This window comes from Palaemon carinicauda, chromosome 16, assembly GCF_036898095.1.
Source record: "Palaemon carinicauda isolate YSFRI2023 chromosome 16, ASM3689809v2, whole genome shotgun sequence".
Taxonomy (NCBI): Eukaryota; Metazoa; Arthropoda; class Malacostraca; order Decapoda; family Palaemonidae; genus Palaemon; species Palaemon carinicauda.
In genome coordinates, this window is record NC_090740.1 from 56,974,426 (window position 1) to 57,001,925 (window position 27,500).

Here is a 27,500-nt window from a genome sequence, read left to right on the forward strand (position 1 = left end):
AGGTATTGAGGCTTCAAAATGTCTCCTTTTTCTTGTTAGGTCTTCGAACGCTCTTCGGTTTTTAATTTTCATTGAATTTATATTTTTTTTAATATACTTCTCTGTATATCACCAAATGGTTGATCTTCTATTTCCAATAGGGATTCCAAAATCATGCATTTCGGAATGACTTGTTCCTCCCAGCATTCACGTAGAAACAACAGGTGTTCTTTAGTAGTATGGGCGCATGTGAGGGCGTCTTTAAATTCTGTAATAATGTATACCAAGATAGGGAAAGTCGTAGAGAAAGTCTGGAAGGATTACGTGGTATCCATTTATGCGTAAAAATCACAGGAAAACGTGATGTTCAGATGCAGAAGAACCATAGGGAAGATGAAAATACGAAATATACACTTAAGTCCTTACTAGTTTCGTGATACTTCTTCAGAGGACTGATTTATTGAGAAAGGTTTCTTTACATTTTATAGGGAAAGCAAACGTACGAACATACATATAGAGATTTAGAGAACAATGACACTCCCTTACCTGCTACCTAGGCTTGGGTCAGGTGTTAAGTGGGCGGAGTACCGAAGCTCATTAGACACCTGCCAAAAAGGGTAATTTGTAGTGGCGGGTAAATTCTTGTTTTTTTTACTTTCAGTACAGTTCATCTATATGAAAACACGGTAGCCTTATCTATATAAATATATAAGCAAAACATACACATACATACATATATTATATATATATATATATACACACACACATATACATACATACACACACACACACACACATATATATATATATATATATATACATACATATATATACACATACATACATATACATACATGCATATGTATTGTGCACTTATATACATACAACATTAATATCATAAACATATAATCATGTATATATCATTACTTATCTCTAGCATAACACTATATAGTGCCAATATACTTATGCATACTATATAAAATAATTATACCCTTTAATGAATGGTAGCTTAGGTCTAAATATTAATTTCACAACGACGTGAATTATTCACAATACATTCAATTCTACATTAAGTGGTTAATGTCTTTTTATATAGCTTACAAATCTCTTTACATATAAAGGTGTCGAGTTTATGCATTCCATGACCAACATTCAAGTTTTTTCAAAGGTTTCTTTTATGAAACTGGACTCTATAATGTTTCTTTTCACTAAGCTATTTGAATGAACCAATTTCTTTGCACCTGACCAATTAATATTGTGATTTTTATCTCTAACGTGAGCAAACAGTGCATTATTATCTTGAGCATACCTGACACTTTTCTTATGTTGTTCAATTCTCTTTTCTAGGGCTTTACCAGTTTGACCAATATAATATTATTCACAAGCATTGCACGGAATACGATATACACATCCCTTGGTAATGTCAGGAAAATTCTTTTTTAAGTCTGTTTTACTGTAATTTTACTCTTAAATGCTACATTTACATTGAAGTTTTTGAACAATTGGGGAATTTCTTTAAAAGATTTACAATAAGGTATCACAAGTAAATTTTGTGTGTTGTAGTTTTTTCTGTTATCATTACCGAATAAAGTCTTTTTTTGCTGTTCTTAGGGCATCATCTACCACAATTTCAGGATATTTTAGTTTTTCACCTATTGCTCTAATCCCATTTATTTCGTCATCAATATATTCAAGGCTGCAGACTTGAAATGCTCTTAAAAACATAGAAGTAAATACAGATTTCTTAACTTTGTTGCCTTGGTTTGAGTAGTAATGGACATATGCCGAGATATGCATATAAGTGTATATATACATATGTATGTATGTATATGTATGTATGTGTACATATATATATATATATATATATATATGTGTGTGTGTGTGTGTGTGTGTGTATGTTTTACTTATGTATTTATATAGATAACGGCTACCGTGTTTTCATTTAAATAAACTGTACTGAAAGTAAAAAAAAACAAGAATTTTCCCGCCACTACAAATGACCCTTTTTAGCAGGTGTCTAATGAGCTTGGGGGACTGTGACCACTTAACACCTTACCCAAGACTAGGTAGCGGGTAAGGGAGTGGTATGTTTTCTAAATCTCTATATGTATGTTCGTATGTTTGCTTTCCCTATAAAATGTAAAGAAACCTCTCTCAATAAATCAGTCCTCTGAAGATGTATCACGAAACTAGTCTGGACTTAAGTGTATATTTCTTATTTTCATTTTCCCTGTGGTTCTTCTGCACACACACACACACACACACACATACACACACACACATATATATATATATATATATATCTACAGTATATATAAAATGTACATATATATACATACATATATATATATATATATATATAAATATATATATATCTACAGTATACATACAATGTACATATATATATATATATATATATACACATCATATATATATATATTTGTATATATAGAAATATATATATATATATATATATATAAATATATATATATATATATATATAGATATCATATGTATATATATACATATATATATATATATACATACATATATATATATATATATATGCATATATATATATATAATATATTTATATATATATATATATTTATATATACATATATATATATATGCATATATATATATATATATATAGGCTATATATATATATATGTATATATATATATATATATATATCTACAGTATACATACAATATATATATATTATATATATATTTTGTATATATAGAAATATATATATATATATATATAAATATATATATATATATATATATACTTATGTATATATATATATATATTATATACATATATATATATATATATATATAAAGTTTATGTTCATATATGAATAAATAATCAAACAAAATGGAGAGATATAGAGAGGGAAAAACTGAAATCAATATTATTTCGCTGATAAATCTTTTGTATAGAGATTTCGTGTAAACAAAGTCATCATCACCGTAAAGATAGAAATTCAAGCTCTTTCAGCTTTGGAGTAGAATCGTAAGTCTCAAGTGTTTTGAGTTAAAGTGATGATGAAGTTCTTTACTTTCACGATTGTAATATTACATGATTATCATCAGCATTTCCTCTCACGCCTTTTAACGCAAATGGGGACCTGTTATATTTCGTTAGTTGTCTCTATCTTGAGGGTTTAAATCAATATTTCTCCATTCACCATCTACCATTTCGCGTAATGTCAGAGGTGACAAAAAAAACTAGATATACGAGGTTTTAGAACACCGCAATATGAAGTTTACAATACTTAAACTTAATATTTTCAGTATCTTATCAATTATATATTAAAAAAAATAGAAATAGAAAATTAAATTAAATAAAGGCTCATAGCCTTAACATGAGAGCATGAATCACTTTTATATCTATATTATTAAAAATATCGACAGAAGAAGATAAACAAACTTTCCAGTTTTCGACGGCCAACGAGAAGTTATCATAAAGGCAATTCCCCTTGTTTTTTTTTTTTTTTTTTTTTTTTTTTTTTATTCCGAGGCAGAGTTAATGAGACATTAATAAGTATTTTAGGTTTATATGAATACGTCTATACACGTTTAATTGCGAGAAATTATCATGAAATATAGCCAAATAAGGCAAACTTACCAGCATGCTAAAATGGTGGAGACGGTTTAGCTCGATTTTAAGTAAAAATATGAATTCAACTGTAATATGTATGGGGGAGCTATATTTGTACCAACCGTGTGTCACACGATGGTACATAAATTATCTTGTATATATTATGGTTGTATCTGCGCTCTTCCCTCACACTAAAAAGAACCAGAACAAACATGTCTATGTCTCGCCTATGTAACATTGTCATTTCTCGAACATGTATTTTCCTGTTGCCTTGAGGTTTTGTATATAAAGGAGTGTTCTTCAATAATACATCTCAGTTGATTGCATCCTGCCTTTGAGTCATAACCTCTCTCTCGGCACCGTCACATTGGTGACCCCGGATGTCGACTTGCTTCCACCACCTTCCACCCCTACCCCCTCGCCCCTCCATCGTTGGTAGTATGATGGACTCTACGGCAGTTGGCGCTACGGCCGCTCCATTCAAACTTTCATCGTTTGCCAGCCGAGAGGCGTTTGCTTGGTTTCAGCGCGCAGAAGTCCAGTTTCGCATCAGGGGCGTGACTCGCTCAACCACCAAAGCAGATTATGTTCTCGCTGCAATATCCGAGGACACCTACCCAGAAATATCCGACTGGCTTTGTGAACAAGGACACACCCCAATAGGGTATGACGCCCTCAAAACATACCTTTTGCAGCAGTACTCGCCGTCGCCAGCCACCCGTATAGCAAAGCTTTTTCAGCTCTCACAACAACCGGTGGGGGACTAAAGGGCTTCGCATGCCCTCGGGGAAATGACCAGTATTGTTCGCCTTCAACCTGCCGCAGACGGCTCTCCTCGTGAGGTGAGCCTACTTTGTGCCCTTCGGATACGCTGTTTACCCGGACCTATACGCGCTGCCATACCCGATGTCGATAGTTTACCCATAAAGGACTTGATGACCAAAGCCGACGCCCTTATGGGACAACCACTTCAAGAACTCCATCAACGCCTCCACCCCTGTCGAAGAGGATGCCTATTCAACGTCAACCGAAACTGACATGAATGCCGTAGGACATACATGCCTACCATGTGAGGTGCCGAAGCAGCGACAAAGCCGCCCACCACCCACCAATCGCTCGCGCCCCAACGAACGACTTCTTCAGCCACTTACTACCTCCCATCCGCCGCAGTTTTGCTACTACCACTTCAGATTCGGGGCAACCGCGAAGAAATGTGCCAAGGATTGTCAGTGGCCAAAAAACGTGTAAGTAGGCCATCGCTCGTGGCGGTGGCCTCCCGTGTTTCTAATCTTTTCTTTTTACAGGATGCAGGAAACGGTGTGCGATTTTTTTGTAGAAACGGGTGCTTGTCGTTCTCTTTTGCCAAGGAAACTCTTCAGGGCACGACGTAGTCTGTCTACATCTGCCGATGTCCGCTTGGTAGCTGCCAACGGATCTGAGATTCCCACCTACGGTTACGAGAACCTCACATTATCGTTCGGAAACGGTAAATTCAATTGGAAATTTCTCGTTGCTGATGTCACAATGCCAATCCTCGGTGAGGATTTCCTCTCTCATTTTCACCTTCTGGTCGATGTCGCCCACCAACGATTAGTCAACGCAGACTCGTACTTGTCGACACCTCTTAAACCCGCCCCCTCTAACCTTGCTCTCCACATCAGCGCACCCACGGAGGCCTCCGCCTACCTCCTCACGTCGTACCTGGAAGTTTTCCGTCCAGAACTTCGCCAAACGCCCACGGTTCCTGCCAAGCACGGTATTTATCACCATATCAAGACGACGGGACCCCCAGTCTTCGCAAAATTCAGACGTCTGGCACCGGAACGATTGGCTGCCGCCAAACAGACGTTCACCGAAATGGAGGAAATGGGCCCTTTGCCAAAAGGCCTCCAGCCCATGGTCGTCACCCTTACACATCGTTCTGAAGAAAGTCGGCTCCCTCCCTCCGTGAGGGGGATTACAGGCGCCTGAACATGCAAACAGAACCGGATCACTACCCCCTCCCAAACATTGCCGATGTGACCTCCTACATGCACAAAGAAAAGGTTTTCTCCAAGCTCGACCTCCTGAAGGGGTATTATCAGGTGCCTATGAACCCAGAAGACATCGCCAAGACCGCCATCACCACTCCGTTTGGTACATACACCTTCAATTACTCCTGTTTTGGCCTTCGTAATGCTGGGGCCACGTTTCAACGTCTCATGGATGGCATCTTAGGGGACCTCCCTTTCTGTGTATCTTATATGGACGACATACTTGTGTTCTCCTCCTCAAAAGAGGAACACCGCCGTCACCTGCGCATCGTGCTCGACCGCCTGCAACAAAACGGCCTTGTAGTCCGGTATGACAAGTGTACCTTTGGCGCCAACGAAGTATCGTTCTTAGGGCACCGCATCACACCTGAAGGAGTCCACCCCCTTCCTGAAAAGGTAGCAGCCGTTCAGGACTTCCCCGTGCCCTCGACCGTCAAAGCTCTGCAGGAATTCTTGGGCATGATCAACTTTTATCACCGTTTTCTGCCGGCCATTGCAGCCACTCTTGTTCCCCTCTACGCCTCCCTCAAGGGGCAAGCCAAAGGACCTAAAGTGGGATCCCCTTCAAGATGCAGCCTTCTGCAATGCAAAGAAGGCCCTATCAACCGCTGCGGCTCTCACTTTTCCTATCCCACATGCCCCTCTCCTTCTCTCCACCGATGCCAGCGACGTCGCTATTGGTACAGTACTCGAGCAGGTGGTCAAAGGCTCGCCCTGCCCATTGGGCTTCTTCAATAGAAAACTGTCCAAGGCAGAATCGGGTTTTTCAACCGACGATCGAGAATTGCTGGCGGTGCACTTGGCTGTCCGTCACTTTCGCGATTTCTTAGAAGGTACGCCCTTCGTCATTCGCACCGACCACATGCCTCTGGTGCACGCCTTCACTCGACGGTCTGACGCCTGGTCCGCCCGTCAACACGGACATCTCTCTGCTGTGGCTGAATACAATTGCACCCTTCAATACGTCCCTGGGAAAATGAATCCCGTTGCTGATGCCCTGTCAAGAAACATGTTGGCTGCCGTTCTACTGGGATTGGATTACAACGCCCTGGCTGAAGCCCAACGATAGGATCCAGAGTTTCAAGCATGTAGGACATCCTGCACGTCCCTCCGTTGGGAAGACTTCCCCCTCGATGACTCCAACACCACCCTCCTCTGTGACGTCAGTACTGGCAGGACCGTGACCTAGGATTTTTGCTCCCATGCGACAGCAGGTGTTTGATTTCCTTCACTGTCTTTCACATCCCTCGTGCCGTTCTACGGCACAGCTGCTGAAGGCTAAGTTCATTTAGCACGGCATATCTATGGATGCTAAGGACTGGGTCAGCGCCTGTACTTCTTGCCAAACTTCCAAAGTACATCGACATACGGATTCATGATTGGGCACCTTTCCTCAACCTCAGCGTCGTTTCGCACACATTCACGTCGACGTTGTAGGCCCCCCTACCCACATCACAAGGACATCGTTACCTATTTACGGTCAGCGACCGCTCCACTCGTTGGCCTGAAGCCATTCCCATGGAAACTGCAACGTCCGCTTCATGTACATCTGCCTTACTCTCTGGATGGATTTCAAGATTTGGTATCCCTGAGCATATTACTTCTGACAAGGGAACCCACTTTCACCTCTCGATTGTGGACATCATTAGCGAATCTCCTGGGCATCACCCTACATCAAACAACGGCCTACAACCCCGCTGCCAATGGAATGGTTGAACGTTTTCATCGCACCCTCAAAGCAGCTTTGATGTCCCGGTGCAAGGATTGCAACTGGTTTACTCAGCTTCCCTGGGTCCTCCAGGGACTAAGGACCACTTATAAAGACACCCTCGACGTCTCGCCAGCTGAAAAGGTGTATGGCGACCCGTTGGTAATCCCTGCCGAATTTTTTCCTTCTACAACCTCCTCCGACGATCTCCAGCACATACCTCACGTCTTGGGAAAATTTACTCCATGAGAAGCATCACATACCAACAGACTTGCATTCTGCAACGCACGTCTTCCTGCGCAACGACACTACCAAGCCACCGCTAACGCCCCCTTACATGGGTCCTTTCCTTGTGATCCGACGCAGTTCGAAAGCATTCCTACTAAACATTCGTGGCAAGGAAGACTGGGTCTCCATTGATCGCCTAAAACCTGCTTATCTACTGTCAGATGACCAGCCTACAGTTCGCCTCTCTAGATCAGGGCGCCCTATTTACCATGTACAGTATGTAATTTTTAGGGGGGGGAGCCATGTACCAACCGTGTGTCATACGATCGTACATAAATTGTTTTGTATATATTATGCTTGTATCTGCGCTCTTCCCTCGCACTAAAAAGAACCAGATCATACATGTCTATGTGTCGCCTATGTAACATTTTCATTTCTCGAACATGCATTTTCCTGTTGCCTTGAGGTTTTGTATATAAAGGAGAGTGTTCTTTAATAATACAACTCAGTTGATTGCATCATGCCTTTGAGTCATAACCTCTCTCTCGGCACTGTCACATAATTCTCTTTTAGCTCTTTTTATGGCCCAGTGGTAGGTAACTGGAACCTCAGTTTCCTTGGTCCGATTTCAAATCCATGGCCAATCATAAGCTGTTATCATGAAGTTAAACCTCTCGTAGGTCTTTCATTCTACGGCATGGTGAAATCGATATTAGGAGGTATTTATGACTTATATATATATATATGTATATATATATATATATATATTATATATGTATATATATATATATATATATATACATATATATATATATATATATATATATACATATTAATCATCCAACCTGAAGTATACAGTAAAAAATTATATAATAAAGTATACATTACATACAACAGTTTATATATCCGTTATACAGAGAATTGAAGGTTACGTATATATATGCATTTAAACTTTCAAAGATTTTATTAGTAACTGAATTAAAGGAAACATATATATATATATATATATATATACACAAACATATATATATATATATATATATATGTGTGTGGTGTGTGTGTGTGTGTGTGTATATATATTAATCATCTAACCTGAAGTATACGATAAATAATCATAAAATAAAGTATACATTACGTACAAAAGTTTATGTATCCGTTATACAGAGAATTGAAAGTTACGTATATATATGCATTAAAACTTTCAAAGATTTTATTCGTAACTGAATTAAAGCAAATATTCCACCAACATAGTTTGAAGGATAATACAATAATCACAAAGAGAATGTGAAGCCAAAATTTCATAGCATATACATTTATTGTCGGATAGGGGTGAGGGTGGAATGATACCGAGAAGACATGCTGAAAGTGTCTCCTAATTTCTTATATTTTGCTATTGAGAATGTTAGATACTGTGACGGGCCGAGAGAGGCTGTGACTAAGAAGGTAGGATGAAAGCAATTGAACAACTTTATTTGTTGTTGTTGAAGATTGCCTGGCCCTTACGGCCAGAAACGGGCTTTTGCACTCTTGCAGCCAGTAGGTGTTTTTAGTTGGTTTTTTTGGAGTAGGTAATTTGGTTGTGGGGTAACCTGCGTCTTTTATTTAGGTGGATTTTGGGTTAGGTTATGGGTTTTGGGATGGTAACAAGCTATGCTTTAATGCTTGTTTGGGAGGCGCCCCATTATTTTTTTTTTCTGATAAGGAAGAAGGTAACCACTGGCTCCAGTCTTTTAGTTTGAGAAAAAGAGTTACAGCAGTAAGTCCCGATGAGTAGGAGAACTCGGGAATGAGTGGAAAAGTTTTAGTTGGAGATATTGATATAGGTGAAGTAAAAAACTTCTTACTGGTTTAAACTTGAGTTATTTGACCGAGAGATAGTGTGAAGTTTTAGGTGAGTGAAATAGAGCTGGAAAAGTGTTGTTAGCAGTTTTGAGTGGTAGAGAAAGGGTGGAATGAACATTTCTGTACCTGAAAATTCTAGAAAAAAAAATAAAAATAAAATATTACTTATCATTGTTGTCATTGAGACGTCTATGTGCTGTATGGATGAGAGGGATACCTGAACTGAAAGATATAAGAGAGATTGCAAGTGGAAGAAGAGCTAAGAAAAGGTAAAAGGGTTGCTTAGGTTACAAACTGGTGCTGTTACTATGTTATCTTGGTGAAGGGTGGCTGCGGAGAAATGCTGAGAAGGCATCAACATTGGCAATTATGTGTTTGACAATTGCTGTTGCTGGTGCAGGCTTGTTGGGGTTGAGATCCTGTCTGATTAGGCTCGTTTCCTGACAGTGCACTAAGTAATGCTGTAGAGGTTCCTCTGTTGCTTGCTTGCAGTAGCTAAAAGGTTTTTCTGGTCTCTGCTGTGCCGTTGGGTCTTCACCATTGTCCGTGATAATTTGCCAGTTGCACAAATATCCCAGTCGGGGTCTGCAAATAATAACTGTGAAGTGACGGGGTATTTGTCTTGCTATTAGATTTGGATTAGGGCAGATTTGGCTAGGTGATCAGCTTCGTCATTGCCAGTAATTCCAGTGTGACTTGGGATCCAATTCAGGGTTACTTGCCTATTGTTGCTTTGATGAGCTAAGGCTAAGAACTGAATTGCTGTGATGAGGTAAACATTTTCAGGAGGTTCTTTGTTGCTGAGAGCAAGGATGGTTCCTCTGGAATCTGTAGGGATTGTTATGTTTACTTTTGTAGGTTGGCAGAGTGTTGTAAGGCTTTTGCAATTGCCACTAGCTCGGTTTGTATTGTGGAGGCGTGGTTTGAAAGTCTCTGTAGCCCGATGGAGAGACCGCTGCAGGGATCCCGCGGTCAAGTGATCTATCAGTGTAGTAGATATTAGGAGCTGGTGTGTTCTTGAATGCATTTTTTGCTATTTTTGCGAGTTGCTCTGATGTGCAGAGAGCTTTGCTTGCTACTGGAAGGATGTTGAAGTTGTACAGGATGGGGTCCTGAGCCCAGGGGGCAGGAGTGCTGTAGCCCTCGTGCTTTTGTTGTCCCTTGGTCTTATGGGCCTCATTTTGCATTTGCATTCTTCTCAGTGTGTCCAACAGTTTCTTTGCATGACAATTAGACGGGTTTATCTCTTCCACCAAAGGAAAAAGTCTTTTGAGTTTGTTGTTCAGTGGGCATTCTTTGTGTGCGATGATTGACTTGAATATGGTGTTGCTGTTCCTGATGTCGATCCTGGCTGAAAGGGAAATTAGATTAGATTCAGCTCTTAACAAGCAGAGTCTGGTCCACATTAGAGAGCCGCTGATAAGTCTCATGGCGTTGTTATGCACTGCTTCCAATGATGCTTTTTGAGTGTTAGTCAGTGAAGTGAACGTAGGTGCTGCATAATCGATATGGGATCGAATTGCTCTTACATAAAATAGTCTTAGGAGGCTGTTTGATACTCCTTGTTTGAGGGAGGTTATTCGTTTCATGGCTGAGAAACGAACTTTAATTTTCTCTCTGAGGTAGTTACTTCATTGGCCGGTGATAGAGTTTTGCTGATAATTAATCCAAGGTACATGAATTGGCTTACCCATTCAATGGCTTCACCTCTCAGACTCTGGAGTGAAGTTCTAAGGGTTCTGTGGGTGTTTTATGGCCATGGCTTGGGTCTTGTTGGTATTGATCTTTAGACCAATGTCGTTGCATTTGGTCTGGATCATGTCCAGTGCCTTTTGGGTAGCATTTCTTGCATGTGCTTTATGTGGGCAGATGATGCATATGTCATCGGCTTATATGAAGATTTCCACTCGTTTGGGAGGTTTAGAGTGGCTAGATTCTCCATAAGTAGATTAAACAGATAGGAGCTTAGTATGCCCCCTTGTGGCATTCCGTTTTCTAGGGGGATGAATCCAGTGGTTTTTCCTTGAAAGGTGACTCTGGCTTCTCGGTTTAGTGTGTAGTTCCGAGTCCAAGGCTGTATATGTCCTTTCATTATTTTTTCAATAAGTGTGAAGAGGATGTTGGGAGAGCTGGCTAGCTTAAATGCTTTCTCAAGATCGAGAAAGGTAACAAAGGCTTTTTAGTCAATAATTGTTGTAAGAACATCAGTACTACATTCTTGGGTGCCTATGCATTCCTGTAGGCATATAGGTGGTGATTTAGTTGACCTTATTTTCCATTGCAATCTGTTGAATACCATTCTCTCAGCTACTTTCTCGGTGCAGCTAATCAAAGCAATGGGTCGGTAGGTGTCTGGTTCCTTGGGTTTTTTGATGGGTGTTGTGTCCTGTTGGTTCCATGTTATTGGGCGTAGTCTTTCTGTGTGTGTTCTGTTAATTAAGTGAAAGTAAACTGACTTTGCGTGGCTTCCCATGTTCCTTAGCATGTTGTATGTGATTAAGTCCGCTCTAGGGGCAGTGTCCTTTCTGCCTTTTGCAAGAGCCGTGTTGAGTTCTTCCATGGTGTAGAGGTTGTCGGTGTCATCTCTCATGTTACAGACAGCTTCTATGATATTGTTCCTGAATGGAAGCAGTGTTTTCTGCCTGTTCATGAGCAAAGTATAGCAGCCAACACAATTCTGTTGTTCAAGCCTGCCTTGACAAGTCAGATACCGTATGCCTTACAGGTCGACCTTTCTTACGACGTTCTTAATGAACCAGCCCTCCAGCGCTTCCAAAGACCCTTTGCATGGTCATTAGACATGAATCCTCATTGTGTATAAATAATGAACAATGAGGCATGTGCTTAGAAGGTTTTGAATTTAAGTCATATTTCTGTTTGTACTCGCTTTGGGGGCCAGAGTTATGAAATAGTGGCTCTCTCTAGAGAGGAAGGCCACCTCCAGTTCCTGGAGGGAGAACTGAATCTATTTCCAGACCCAATGTTTCTTTCCAGGAACAAGCTACCCACCAACAGGTGGGGTCCCTAAAGAATCTGCCCTCTGAAGGTAGATGAATCTCGATGTCCAGTGGTGTGCCTAAAGGTCAATCATCATAAAACTTCAGACTTTATGGGAGGACAGCTGTTCAGAAGAGAAACCCTGGGTTCGAATTTATCTATAACTATGGGCAAAATTCACCCGTGTTATTCGCAGAACGGATGCAGACAGTACACATGTTAGTCATGATCCGAGGAACGTTGCCTCTTCCATAAAATTTCCTTAATTATATGGACTTTGAACATCCTTCTTTGCACACCGGCTGGTAGTCATCCAAGACATTCTTTATGTACTATGCAAAGCAAGTGTAGCAACTTAGATCTGTGGTAGCAGCAGGTAGAATTCTTTAACCTTCTGCTTTAAGTCTGCGAGGAACAGTGTAATTAATTTGGAATGATTAATTAAGAGGGTGCGCGCGTAGTCACTGTATCTTACTACACGATGAGCGATAGGCCACGAAAGTGTCCTTACGAACTGTTCCATTGACGTCGGTATTCTATAGCATATACAGACACTTGTGCCAAGCGTTTTTTATGCTAGTGTATGTAAACAGTATACAGACTATATCATTATTATTAATAATTCAATTGAAGTGGCAAATCTGTTTCCTAGTAGATGAAACAATATTTTCTGTTGACTGTTTTCCTTTATACTTTTACGCATATCATCCGCATTTTATAAATTTTATTAATGTTGATCTGATATGTACGTTTATTAAATTTTTATTCGCCCACACTCATTTTATTAGAAATGTACTGAGCATTAAGATTAAAATATGGACATTTTTATCATGGTATGTCTTTCGAGACTGTTTCCTGATTCAAGCAAAAGTCCACTCACTCTAACCCTTCCTTGGAAGGGTTGACGTGGCACCCTAACGGGTTGGTGGCAAAGAGGCAAAATTTGTTTCTATGCGGATACAACCATTATCCAATAGTTTATAAGAGAAGTCACATTGGGGAAGGTGTCACAAATTCATTCTGACATAGGTGACTCTTATACAAACTTTGCTTCATACTGTATAGGGCGAGACCCCTATACAAGCTTGTCATTTTATCATCCATAAATTTTTATGTACTCCTCGAGACTTTTTCCAGAGTCTAGTACGACTCTTCCCTCTAGGGGGCAGGAAGCACTAACATAGTTCCTACTTAGATGAAATGATGTATGACGGTAACATCATAGGTCTCTAGGTCTAGACAGTCCAGGAAAATACTTTCTTGAGAGTATGGCACTGATTGAGAATCCAGAGATACAGTAATGCTCTGGTGAACTTCCATCAGGACGACATGGCCTCAGCCTAAAAAACGGATTTCGAGCGAAGCGAAAAATCTATTTTTTGCTGAGGTAGCCATGTCGTCCTGATGGACCCGCCCTTCCTTTTATTGTAAAAGGGCCTGTTGACCCCTCCCTATAGTACAGTATTTGTAACACCTCGTATATCGCTATAAGGTATAAATAGGGGGCTACCGCCTTCATCAGATACACACTGGAAACGGAATAGGAGAGATGCTTTATGAGCGGCTCTCTTTTCATTCTTGTTTCAGATTCTTGTCACTATACCCTTTCGAAGCGTTAATACTGATCAGGGCGAAGATAGCTATGTGACGTGTCAAGAATACCTCCTCTGATATTATGCGATATCCCTTTGAGATTATTTAGGGATATTTGCTCCAGGAGTTAGAATTCTGGATACCTTAAGGTAAAATTCTCTGGGAAAATCACTGTAGTGAAATATACCCTAGAAAGCTACCTAATAGGAACTTCCATCAGGACGACATGGCTACCTCACCCAAAAATAGATTTTTTGCTTCGCTCAAAATCCGTTATATATATATATATATATATATATATATATATATATATATATATATATATATATATATATATATATATATATATATATATATTATATATATATATATATATATATATATATATATATATATGTGTGTGTGTGTGTGTGCAAACACGTAATGAAAAACAATTATATAGAATTTCTTATATTATACTTGTATAATAAATAGTCAATATCTCGTATAAAAACATGGATATTATAATTAACATTTTTGTCCTTTTCATTATATTAATAATAATATTTCAAAAGTTTTTTTTTGCAGTTTTTGCTACAATTTTAAGCTTCTTTTAAAGAAAATGTATAAAAAATTGTAATATGGTAAAAAATATTACTAAAAATTAATAATATCACTATTTTCATTAATTTTTTCTTTAAAGTATTTACAGATTTTAATCTTCAATTTAGCATCGTTTTTCCTTTCTTTAGAAGTCGATAATAGAGGAATCATTTTTTTTCTTCTATTGCCAATTTCTGGTAAGATAACCTTAACGAAAATGTCTATAAAACAATTTGTGATAATTTCTTCACTCATTAAAAAATCTAAAAAAAAAATTTCTTTGAAAATTATTTCAATTAAATCATCATTTTTGAGATACTCCAATTCAGATGCAGTTGTTCGTATATATTTTTTCAATTTGTATATACAAATTACATAGTGTGGCGTATATTACTTTTTGAGTAGCTATGGAACCATCATCATCACTTTCACACATATTAAAGGAAGTTGTCAGATTTAATGATTTTTTTCTAAAAGTTTTTGAAAATATATATAAAGATGACACTATATATAATACAATATTTGATAGTTTAAGTTTATTTAATATAATGAGAATATTATTTATTATTAGGAAAGATGCAGAAACTCAAGAAAAATAAGCTAATCACGATCATTATTCTCAATAGAAAATTTACATCAATTTGGTCTTTACCTCTTTCAATCCCAAGAATTTGATAGGAACTGGGAATAAGATGATCTTTTATTGGAAAATATGACAGACATGATGTTTACCACATTCGTATTTCCTGAAAAATCTCCAATACTTAAAACGTGGATTCGAAATTGGGTAATAAAGTGCAATAATGATGAAAATAAGATTATTGATATAGAACACTTTGATCAACGTTTAATCGGCCATTACTCGCATATAATCATAACCAAAATATCTTTTGATTGAGAATGGGTTACTCCATTTCAAAAAACAGTATTACTTCCATTCGTCAACCAACCAGGATAAAAAAAGATCCCAGTGATGTATATTAGAGATATAACAATTATTGCGACAACTTTGCTGGATTTCGGAAAATTAGCTTACAATATCTTTAGATTTCAATATACAAATCAATCACATATGTTGGTTATAATGCCAAATCAAATTGAACCATGTTCAAGGTTGGAATTAAATGAACAAATTATACGTAACATGTCCTCCAATATTTCAGATTTTTGGGCAAACAAGAAAATGTAATATTATACATTTAACGGAGTATATATCCCCAAATTCTATATCGAGCAAAAAGATCACTTGAATTTGGAAAAAATCAAGGAATATTGTTCTGGAGAATTTTGGTCATTTATTTTTTATAACGTAGTAGATTTAAACATAAAACTTATTCATACAGATTCTATATATGTTGGGAATGTTTGTTCTATGAATATTATTAAAAATGGCACAAAACGTAGCTATAAAGACAGAAATAAAGAATAAATGACCTAAATTCTCCAGAACAATATTTTCATTGATTTTTTCCAAATTCAAGTGATCTTTTTGCTCGATATAAAATTTGGGGATATATACTCCGTTAAATGTATAATATTACATTTTCTTGTTTGCACAAAAATCTGAAATATTGGAGGACATGTTACGTATAATTTGTTCATTTAATTCCAACCTTGAACATGGTTCAATTTGATTTGGCATTATAACCAACATATGTGTTTGATTTTTATATTGAAATCTAAAGATATTGTAAGTTAATTTTCCAAAATCCATCAAAGTTGTCGCAATAATTGTTATATCTCTAATATACATCACTGGGATCTTTTTTTATCCTGGTTGGTTGACAAATGGAAGTAATACTGTTTTTTTGAAATGGAGTAACCCATTCTCAATCAAAAGATATTTTGGTTATGATTACATGCGAGTACTGGCCGATTAAACGTCCAACAAAGTGTTCTATATCAATAATCTTATTTTCATCATTATTGCACTTTATTACCCAGTCTCGAATCCACGTTTTAGGTATTGGAGATTTTTCAGGAAATACGAATGTGGTAAACATCATGTCTGTCATATTTTCCAGTAAAAGATCATCTTATTCCCAGTTCCTATCAAATTCTTGGGATTGAAAGAGGTAAAGACTAAATTGATGTAAATTTTCTATTGAGAATAATGATCGTAATTAGCTTATTTTTCTTGAGTTTCTGCATCTTTCCTAATAATAAATAATATTCTCATTTGATTAAATAAACTTGAACTATCAAACATTGTATTATATATAGTGTCATCTTTATATATATTTTCAAACACTTTTAGAAAAATTTCATTAAATCTGACAACTTCCTTTATTGTGTGTGGAAGTGATGATGATGGTTCCATAGCTATTCAAAAAATAATATACGCCACACTATGTAATTTGTATATACAAATTGAAAAAAAATATACGAACAATTGCATCTGAATTGGAGTATATCATAAATGATGATTTAATTGAAATAATTTTCAAAGAAATTTTCTTTTTAAATTTTTTAACGAGTGAAGAAATTATCAAAAATTGTTTTATAGACATTTTCGTTACGGTTATCTTACCAGAAATTGGAAAGAGAAGAAAAAAAATGTTTTTTTTTCTATTATCGACTTCTAAAGAAAGGAAAAACGATACTAAATTGAAGATTAAAATCTGTAAATACTTTAAAGAAAAAATTAATCAAAAATAGTGATATTATTAATTTTAGTAATATTTTTTACCATATTACTATTTTTTATACATTTTCTTTAAAATAACCTTAAAATTGTAGCAAAAACTGCTAAAAAAACTTTTGAAATATTATTATTATTAAAATTATAAAAAAGGACAAAAATTTTAATTATAATATCCATGTTTTTATACGAGATATTGATTATTTATTATACGAGTATGATATAAGAAATTCTATATAATTGTTTTTCATTGCGTGTGTGCACACACACACATATATATATATATATATATATATATATATATATATATATATATATATATATATATATATATATATATATATATATATATATATATATATATATATATGTATATATATATATATATATATTTATATATATATATATATATATATATATATATATATATATATATATATATATATATATATATATATATATATATATATATATATATATGTGTGTGTGTGTGTGTGTGTAAACATATATATATATATATATATATATATATATATATATATATATATATATATATATATATATATATATATATATATATATATATATATATATATATATATATGTGTGTGTGTGTGTGTGTGTGTGTGTGTGTGTGTAAACATATTAATATTTATATATATATATATATATATATATATATATATATATATATATATATATATATATATATATATATATATATATATATATATATATATATAACGGATTTTGAGCGAAGCCAAAATTCTATTTTTGGGTGAGGTAGCCATGTCGTCCTGATGGAAGTTCCTATTAGGTAGCTTTCTAGGGTATATTTCACTACAGTGATATTCCTAGAGAATTTTACCTTAAGGTATCCAGAATTCTAACTCCTGGAGCAAATATCCCTAAATAATCTCAAAGGGATATCGCATAATATCAGTGGATGTATTCTTGACATGTCACATAGCTATCTTCGCCCCGAACAGTATTAACGCTTCGAGGGGGTATAGTGACAAGAATCTGAAACGAGAATGAAAAGAGAGCTGCTCATAAAGCATCTCACCTATTCCGTTTCCAGTGTGTATCTGATGAAGGCGGTAGCCCCCTATTTATTCCTTATAGCGATATACGAGGTGTTACAAATACTGTACTATAGGGAGGGGTCAACAGGCCCTTTTACAATAAAAGGAAGGGCGGATCCATCAGGACGACATGGCTACCTCACCCAAAAATAGATTTTTCGCTTCGCTCAAAATCCGTTTTTTGGGCTGAGGCCATGTCGTCCTGATGGAAGTTTACCAGAGCATTACTTTATCTCTGGATTCTCAATTAGTGCCATACTCTTAAGAAAGTATTTTCATGGACTGTCTAGACCTAATGACCTATGATGTTACCGTCATACATCATTTGATCTAAGCATGAACTATGTTAGTGCTTCCTGCCCTCTACAGGGAAGAGTAGTACTAGATTCTGGAAAAAGTCTCGAGGAGTACATAAAAATTTATGGATGGTAAAATGACAAGCTTGTATAGTGGACTCGCCCTATACAGTATGAAGCAAAGTTTGTTTAAGAGTCACCAATGTCAGAATGAATTTGTGACACCTTCCCCAATGTGACTACTCTTATAAACTATTGGATAATGGTTGTATCCGCATAGAAACAAATTTTGCCTCTTTGCCACCAACCCGTGGTACCCTAGTACCACGTCAAACCTTCCAAGGAAGGGTTAGAGTGAGTGGACTTTTGCTTGAATCAGGGAACAGTCTCGAAAGACATACCATGATAAAAATGTCCATATTTTTATCTTAATGCTCAGTACATTTCTAATAAAATGAGTGTGGGCGAATAAAAATTTAATAAATGTACATATCAGATCAACATTAATAAAATTTATAAAATGTGGATGATATGCGTAAAAGCATAAAGGAAAACAGTCAACAGAAAATATTGTTTCATCTACTAGGAAACAGACTTACCACTTCAATTGAATTATTAATAATAATGATATAGTCTGCATACTGTTTACATACACTAGCATGAAAAACGCTTGGCACAAGTGTTCGCATATGCTATAGAATACCGACGTCAATGGAACAGTTCGTAAGGACACTTTCGTGGCCTATCGCTCAGCGTGTAGTAACATACAGTGACTACACGCGCACCCTCTTAATTAATCATCCCAAATTAATTACACTGTTCCTCGCCGACTTAAAGCAGAAGGTTAAAGAATTCTACCTGCTGCTACCACAGATCTAAGTTGCTCCACTTGCTTTGCATAGTACATAAAGAATGTCTTGGATGACTACCAGCCGTTGTGCAAAGTAGGATGTTCAAAGTCCATATAATTAAGGAAATTTTATGGAAGAGGCAACTTTCCTCGGATCATGACTAACATGTGTACTGTCTGCATCCGTTCTGCGAATAACACGGGTGAATTTTGCCCATAGTTATAGATAAATTTGAACCCAGGGTTTCTCTTCTGAACAGCTGTCCTCCCATAAAGTCTGAAGTTCTATGATCATAGACCTTTAGGCACTCCACTGGACATCGAGATTCAGCTACCTTCAGAGGGCAGATTCTTTAGGGACCCCACCTGTTGGTAGGTAGCTTGTTCCTGGAAAGAAACATTGGGTCTGGAAATAGATTCAGTTCTCCCTCCAAGAACTGGAGGTGGCCTTCCTCTCTAGAGAGAGCCACTATTTCATAACTCTGGCCCCCAAAGCGAGTACAAACAGAAATATGACTTAAATTCAAAACCTTCTTAGCACATGCCTCATTGTTCATTATTTTTACACAATGAGGAATCATATCTAATGACCATGCAAAGGGTCTTTGGAAGCGCTGGAGGGCTGGTTCATTAAGAACGTCGTAAGAAAGGTCGACCTGTAAGGCATACGGTATCTGACTTGTTAAGGCAGGCTTGAACAACAAAATTATGTTAGCTGCTATACTTTGCTCATGAACAGGCAGAAAACACTGCTTCCAATCAGGAACAATATCATAGAAGCTGCCTGTAACATGAGAGATGACACCGACAACCTCTACACCGTGGAAGAACTCAACACGGCTCTTGCAAAAGGCAGAAAGGACACTGCCCCTTGAGCCGACTTAATCACATACAACATGCTAAGGAACATGGGAAGCCACGCAAAGTCAGTTTACTTTCACTTAATTAACAGAACACACACAGAAAGACTACGCCCAATAACATGGAACCAACAGGACACAACACCCATCAAAAAACCCAAGGAACCAGACACCTACCGACCCATAGCTTTGATTAGCTGCACCGAGAAAGTAGCTGAGAGAATGGTATTCAACAGATTGCAATGGAAAATAAGGTCAACTAAATCACCACCTATATGCCTACAGGAATGCATAGGCACCCAGAATGTATTACTGATGTTCTTACCACAATTAATGACAAAAAAGCCTTTGTTACCTTTCTCGATCTTGAGAAAGCATTTAAGCTAGCCAGCTCTCCCAACATCCTCTTCACACTTATTGAAAAAATAATGAAAGGACATATACAGCCTTGGACTCGGAACTACACACTAAACCGAGAAGCCAGAGTCACCTTTCAAGGAAAAACCACCGGATTCATCCCCCTAGAAAACGGAACGCCACAAGGGAGCATACTAAGCCCCTATCTGTTTAATCTACTTATGGAGAATCTAGCCACTCTAAACCTCCCAAACGGAGTGGAAATCTTCATATAAGCCGATGACATATGCATCGTCTGCCCACATAAAGCACATGCAAGAAACGCTCCCCAAAAGGCACTGGACATGATCCAGAACAAATGCAACGACCTTGGTCTAAAGATCAATACCAACAAGACCAAAGCCATGGCCATAAAACACCCACAAAACCCTTAGAACTTCACTCCAGAGTCTGAGAGGTGAAGCAATTGAATGGGTAAGCCAATTCATGTACCTTGGAGTAATTATCAGCAAAACTCTATCACTGGCCAATGAAGTAACTACCTCAGAGAGAAAATTAAAGTTCGTTTCTAAGCCATGAAACGAATGACCTCCCTCAAACAAGATGTATCAAACAGCCTCCTAAGACTATTTTATGTAAGAGCAATTCGATCCCACATCTATTATGCAGCACCTACGTTCACTTCACTGACTAACACTCAAAAAGCATCATTGGAAGCAGTGCATAACAACGCCATATTCAAGTCAATCATCCCACACAAAGAATGCCCACTGAACAACAAACTCAAAAGACTTTTTCCTCTGGTGGAAGAGATAAACCCGTCTAATTGTCATGCAAAGAAACTGTTGGACACACTGAGAAGAATGCAAATGCAAAATGAGGCCCATAAGACCAAGGGACAACAAAAGCACAAGGGCTACAGCACTCCTGCCCCCTGGGCTCAGGACCCCATCCTGTACAACTTCAACATTCTTCCAGTAGCAAGCAAAGCTCTCTGCACATCAGAGCAACTCGCAAAAAAAAAGCAAAAAATGCATTCAGGAACACACCAGCTCCTAATATCTACTACACTGATGGATCACTTGACCGCGGGATCCCTGCAGCGGTCTCTCCATCAGGCTACAGAGACTTTCAAACCACGCCTCCACAATACAAACCGAGCTAGTGGCAATTGCAAAAGCCTTACAACACTCTGCCAACCTACAAAAGTAAACACAACAATCCCTACAGATTCCAGAGGAACCATCCTTGCTCTCAGCAACAAAGAACCTCCTGAAAATGTTTACCTCATCACAGTAATTCAGTTTTTAGCCTTAGCTCATCAAAGCAACAACAGGCAAGTAACCCTGAATTGGATCCCAAGTCACACTGGAATTACTGGCAATGACGAAGCTGATCACCTAGCCAAATCTGCCCTAATCCAAATCTAATAGCAAGATAAATACCCCGTCACTTCACAGTTATTATTTGCAGCCCCCGACTGGGATATTTGTGCAACTGGCAAATTATCACGGACAATGGCGAAGACCCAGCAGTACAGCAGAGACCAGAAAAACCTTTTAGCTACTGCTAGCAAGCAACAGAGGAACCTCTACAGCATTACTTAGTGCACTGTCAGGAAACGAGCATAATCAGACAGGATCTCAACCCCAACAAGCCTGCACCAGCAACAGCAATTGTCAAACACATAATTGCCAATGTTGATGCCTTCTCAGCATTTCTCCGCAGCTACCCTCCACCAAGATAACATAGTAACAGCACCAGTTTGTAACCTAAGCAACCCTTTTACCTTTTCTTAGCTCTTCTTCCACTTGCAATCTCTCTTATATCTTTCAGATCAGGTATCCCTCTCAACCATACAGCACATAGACGTCTCAATGACAACAATGATAAGTAATATTTTATTTTTATTTTTTTTCTAGAATTTTAAGGTACAGAAATGTTCATTCCACCCTTTCTCTACCACTCAAAACTACTAACAACACTTTTCCAGCTCTATTTCACTCACCTAAAACTTCACACTATCTCTCGGTCAAATAACTCAAGTTTAAACCAGTAAGAAGTTTTTTACTTCACCTATATCAATATCTCCAACTAAAACTTTTCCACTCATTCCCGAGTTCTCCTTCTCATCGGGACTTACTGCTGTAACTCTTTTTCTCAAACTAAAAGACTGGAGCCAGTGGTTATCTTCTTCCTTATCAGAAAAAAAAATAATGGGGCGCCTCACAAACAAGCATGAAAGCATAGCTTGTTACCATCCCAAAACCCATAACCTAAACCAAAATCCACCTAAATAAAAGACGCAGGTTACCCCACAACCAAATTACCTACTCCAAAAAACCCAACTAAAAACACCTACTGGCTGCAAGAGTGCAAAAGCCCGTACCTGGCCGTAAGGGCCAGGCAATCTTCAACAACAACAAATAAAGTTGTTCAATTGCTTTCATCCTGCCTTCTTAGTCACAACCTCTCTCGGCCCGTCACAGTATCTAACATTCTCAATAGCAAAATATAAGAAATTAGGAGACACTTTCAGCATGTCTTCTCGGTATCATTCCACCTCACCCCTATCCGACAATACAAGAATATTCTATCAAATTTTGGCTTCACATTCTCTTTGTGATTATTGTATTATCCTTCAAACTATGTTGGTGGAATATTTGTTTTAATTCAGTTACGAATAAAATCTTTGAAAGTTTTAATGCATATATATAGGTAACTTTCAATTCTCTGTATAACGGATACATAAACTTTTGTACGTAATGTATACTTTAATTTATAATTATTTATCGTATACTTCAGGTGGGATGATTAATTTATATACACACACACACATATATATATATATATATATATATATATATATATATATATATATATATATATATATATATATATATATATATATATATATATATATATATATATATATATATGTTTGTGTATATATATATATATATATATATATATATATATATATATATATATATATATATATATATATATATATATATATATATATATATATATATATATATATATATATATATATATATATATATATATATGTATGTATATATATACATATATATATGTATATATATATATATATATATATATATATACATATATATATGTATATATATATATATATATATATATATATATATATATATATATATATATATATATATATATATATATATATATATGTTTCCTTTAATTCAGTTACTAATAAAATCTCTGAAAGTTTAAATGCATATATATACGTAACCTTCAATTCTCTGTATAACGGATATATAAACTGTTGTACGTAATGTATACTTTATTATATAATTTTTTATTGTATATTTCAGGTTGGATGATTAATATGTATATATATATATATATATATATATATATATATATATATATATATATATATATATATATATATATATATATGTATATATAAGTCATAAATACCTCCAAATATCGATTTCACCATGCCGTAGAATGAAAGACCTACGAGAGGATTAACTTTATGATAACAGCTTATGATTGACCATGGATTCGAAATCGGACCAAGGAAACTGAGGTTCCAGTTACCTACCACTAGGCCATAAAAAGAACTAAAAGAGAATTATGTGACGGTGCCGAGAGAGAGGTTATGACTCAAAGGCAGGATGCAATCAACTGAGTTGTATTATTAAAGAACACTCTCCTTTATATACAAAACCTCAAGGCAACAAGAAAATATATGTTCGAGAAATGAAAATGTTACATAGGCGACCCATAGACATGTATGTTCTGGTTCTTTTTATTGCGAGGGAAGAGCGCAGATACAACCATAATATATACAAAATAATTTATGTACGATCGTATGACACACGGTTGGTACATGGCTCCCCCCCCTAAAAATTACATACTGTACATGTTAAATAGGGCGCCCTGATCTAGGGAGGCGAACTGTAGGCGGGTCATTTGGCAGTAGATAAGCAGGTTTTAGACGGTCAATGGAGACCCAGTCTTCTTTGCCACGAATGTTTAGTAGGAATGCTTTCGAACTGCGTCGGATCACAAGGAAAATGACCCATGTAAGGGGGCGTTAGCGGTGGCTTGGTAGTGTCGTTGCGCAGGAAGACGTGCGTTGCAGAATGCAATCTGTTGGTATGTGATGCTTCGCTGGGGACTTGTAAGTCTGACGGCATGGAGTAAATTTTCCCACGACGTGAGGTATGTGCTGGAGATCGTCGGAGGAGGTTGTAGAAGGAAAAAATTCGGCAGGGACGACCAACTGGTCGCCATACACCTTTTCAGCTGGAGAGACGTCGAGGGTGTCTTTAGGAGTGGTCCTTAGTCCCTGGAGGACCCAGGGAAGCTGAGTAAAACTGTTGTAATCCTTGCAGCGTGACATCAAAGCTGCTTTGAAGGTGCGATGAAAACATTCAACCATTCCATTGGCAGCGGGGTTGTAGGCCGTTGTTTGATGTAGGGTGATGCCCAGGAGATTCGCTAATGATGTTCACAATCGAGAGGTGAAAGTGGTTCCATTGTCAGAAGTAATATGCTCAGGGATACCAAATCTTGAAATCCATCCAGAGAGTAAGGTAGATGTACATGAAGCGGACGTTGCAGTTTCCATGGAAATGGCTTCAGGCCAACGAGTGGAGCGGTCGATGACAGTAAACAGGTAACGATGTCCTTGTGATGTGGGTAAGGGGCCTACAATGTCGACGTGAATATGTGCGAAACGACGCTGAGGTTGAGGAAAGGTGCCCAATCCTGAATCCGTGTGTCAATGTACTTTGGAAGTTTGGCAAGAAGTACAGGCGCGGACCCAATCCTTATCATCCTTAGAAATGCCGTGCCAAATGAACTTTGCCTTCAGCAGCTGTGCCGTAGAACAGCACGAGGGATGTGAAAGACCGTGAATGAAATCAAACACCTGCCGTCGCATGGGAGCAGAAATCCAAGGTCGCGGTCTGCCAGTACTGACGTCACAGAGGAGGGTGGTGTTGGAGTCGTTGAGGGGGAAGTCTTCCCAACGGAGGGACGTGCAGGATGTCCTACATGCTTGATACTCTGGATCCTGTCGTTGGGCTTCAGCTAGGGCGTTGTAATCCAATCCCAGTTGAACAGCAGAAAACATGTTTCTTGACAGGGCATCGGCAACGGGATTCATTTTCCCATGGACGTAATAAAGGGTGCAATTGTATTCAGCCACAGCAGAGAGATGTTGGCGTTGATGGGCGGACCAGGCGTCAGACTGTTGAGTGAAGGCGTGTTCCAGAGGCATGTGGTCTGTGCGAATGACGAAGTGCGTACCTTCTAAGAAATGGCGAAAGTGACGGACAGACAAGTGCACCGCCAGCAATTCTCGATCGTAGGTTGAATAACCCGATTCTGCCTTGGACAGTTTTCTGCTGAAGAAGGCCAATGGGCAGGGCGAACCGTTGACCACCTGCTCGAGTACTGCACCAATAGCGACATCGCTGGCATCAGTGGAGAGAAGGAGAGGGGCATGTGGGATAGGAAAAGTGAGAGCCGCAGCAGTTGATAGGGCCTTCTTTGCATTGCAGAAGGCTGCATCTTGAAGGGGATCCCACTTCAGGTCCTTTGGCTTGCCCTTGAGGGAGGCGTAGAGGGGAGCAAGAGTGGCTGCAATGGCCGGCAGAAAACGATGATAAAAGTTGATCATGCCCATGAATTCCTGCAGAGCTTTGACGGTCGAGGGCACGGGGAAGTCCAGAACGGCTGCTACCTTCTCAGGGAGGGGGTGGACTCCTTCAGGAGTGATGCGGTGCCCTAAGAACGACACTTTGTTGGCGCCAAAGGTACACTTGTCGTACCGGACTACAAGGCCGTTTTGAGGCAGGCGGTCGAGCACGATGCGCAGGTGATGGCGGTGTTCCTCTTTTGAGGAGGAGAACACAAGTATGTCGTTCACATAACATACACAGAAAGGGAGGTCCCCTAAGATGCCATCCATGAGACGTTGAAACGTGGCCCCAGCATTACGAAGGCCAAAACAGGAGTAATTGAAGGTGTATGTACCAAACGGAGTGGTGATGGCGGTCTTGGCGATGTCTTCTGGGTTCATAGGCACCTGATAATACCCCTTCTGGATGTCGAGCTTGGAAAAAACCTTTTCTTTGTGCAGGTAGGAGGTCACGTCGGCAATGTTTGGGAGGGGGTAGTGATCCGGTTCTGTTTGCATGTTCAGGCGCCTGTAATCCCCGCACGGACGGAGGGAGCCGTCTTTCTTCAGAATAATGTGTAAGGGTGACGACCATGGGCTGGAGGCCTTTTGGCAAAGGCACATTTCCTCCATTTCGGTGAACGTCTGTTTGGCGGCTGCCAATCGTTCCGGTGCCATACATCTGAATTTTGCGAAGACTGGGGGTCCCGTCGTCTTGATATGGTGATAAATACCGTGCTTGGCAGGAACCGTGGGCGTTTGGCGAAGTTCTGGACGAAAAACTTTCGGGTAAGACGTGAGGAGGTGGGCGTAGGCCTCCGTGGTTGCGCTGATGTGGAGAGCAAGGTTAGAGGGGGCGGGTTGAAGAGGTGTTGACAAGTACGAGTCTGCGTTGACCAATCGTCGGTGGGCGACATCGACCAGAACGTGAAAATGAGAGAGGAAATCCTCACCGAGGATTGGCATTGTGACGTCAGAATTTACCGTTTCCGTACGATAATGTGAGGTTCTCGTAACCGTAGGTGGGAATCTCAGATCCGTTGGCAGCTACCAAGCGGACGTCGGCAGATGTAGACAGACTACGTCGTGCCCTGAAGAGTTTCCTTGGCAAAAGAGAACGACAAGCACCCGTGTCTACCAAAAATCGCACGCCC